The sequence below is a fragment of the Magnolia sinica genome, chromosome 16 (assembly GCF_029962835.1).
Source record: "Magnolia sinica isolate HGM2019 chromosome 16, MsV1, whole genome shotgun sequence".
NCBI lineage: Eukaryota > Viridiplantae > Streptophyta > Magnoliopsida > Magnoliales > Magnoliaceae > Magnolia > Magnolia sinica.
Window position 1 is genome coordinate 49,263,226 of NC_080588.1, and position 2,023 is coordinate 49,265,248.

A 2,023-nucleotide genomic window follows, 5' to 3' on the forward strand; every position below is an offset into this window, starting at 1 on the left:
GTAGTCGGTATCGGCAATCTGCACCGATAATCGGCATTAATAATCAACCTCGACGCAAGGCGGGGTCCATTGGACGACCGATGATAAATCAATTAAAATCAATGGGGTCCAAATGTTTGGGTTAACCCACGAGAGAATGATGAGGAAGGGCCTAATAAGGCCAAAGGGAAGGTCACAATGTGGACATCCAACCATCATTGCCCATCAATGTGGACCTTTAACCAACATTGTTCCCAAGGAATGACGCTTATAGGGTCAATCGTAAAATGGTTCCACGGCCTCGTTCAAGGGTTTAATACACATCACCATGGGCATCGCTCATGGGGCATATACGCATCATATTGGGCCTCACTCATGGGCCAATATATATCTAACATCGGGCCGTATCAAATGGGTCGAATCAAATGGGCCAAATCAGTGGGCCGAATCAAATGGGCCGAATCAAATGGGCTGAATCACTAGGCCAAATCAGATGGGCCGATTCAAATGGGCCGAATTGAATGGGCCGATTCAAATGGGCCGAGTCAAGTGAGCCGCTCCAATGGGCTCATATACATCAAATGGGCTGCATCATGTGAGCTCGAAGTACATCATATTGGGTCTTATTAAGTGGGCCCCAAATATATCAAATCGGCCTCATCAAGTAGGCCTCTAATACATTAAATGGGCCATACCAATGGGCCGTACCAACTACACCCTTCAACCATTATTAGAGATTATTTTAAAGCATTATTTTAAAAGAAATTATATCCAAAGATCATTTGGACCATACCGCAAATGGTAGTGGTGATAATGATTTCCACTGTTGAACTCTAGTGGGCCCCACCATAGCATTTATTTCCCATCCAAACTGTTCATAAGGTCACAAGGACCTGAACAGGGAGGAAAAAAATATATTATATTGATTCAAAACTTCTGTAATCAAGAGGGGTTCCGGTGGTAGACGTTCAACACCACAGTTTTTTGCAATGTGGTCCACATGATAACTGGATCTGTCTCATTTTCGGTCTTGAGACGAGCCAGCCAAATGGATGGACGGCTGGATGCAACACATCCATCATGCAGTGGGTCCCTCATAATGGATGGACAGTAGGGATACAACTCATGCATCAGGGTGGGGATCCATGTACGTGGCCCACCAGGACATGAATCTGCTTCATTTTTTATTTTTATTTTTAATCTCAAGCTTAAGACAAGCTCATCAAATGGATAGACGACTGGGATGTAATGCCACTGTCAAGGAGGGTGGGTCCCATGTCCCACGTGTGGAGGAACCACACACATCATTGCTGGCTCCCACAAATGAACAGTTGGGATCTAACACATCCCTCATGATCAGGCCCACCGTGCTAAACAAATGGACGGTAGGGATATAACACAGGCATCAAGGTGGGGCCATACATGGCACCGTCCAAATGGACGGTGCAGATGAAACACATAGATCAAGGTGGGGTCCACGAGCGTGGCCCACCAAAAGAATTTTTTTAACGGACAGTCCAGCGTCCAGCGTCCAGACCTGGATGGATGGCTAGACACAGGACATTGCATCTGCATCAGGCGTGGGTCCCACGTGGGGCCTACATGCATAATATATAATATATATTATATTATATTATATTATCTAAATATTATATATAATATATGATATATAATATCATATATATACAATCACTCAATCAGCCGTCTGGATAGACGGCTGATGAAACACCCACATTGGTGGGTCCCCTGCTGACGTGGCCCACCTAGAGTTTGGGTTCGACTGATAATTATATTTTCCCTTCAACTGGGACTGTCCAGATGGGCATGTCATCGAGCCTACTGCTGGATGATCCAGCAAGGTGGGCCCGTCATATGGGTGGCATGGATATAATATGTACTTCATGGTGGGACACACATACACCGAATGGGCCACACACCTCGTCGTCATCATCACCATACGAAGGGAGAGAGAGAGAGAGAGACCCCACCACTATGGGCCCCTCGCCACATTGCATACATCATTGTGGGTCTCACAACAAGTGAC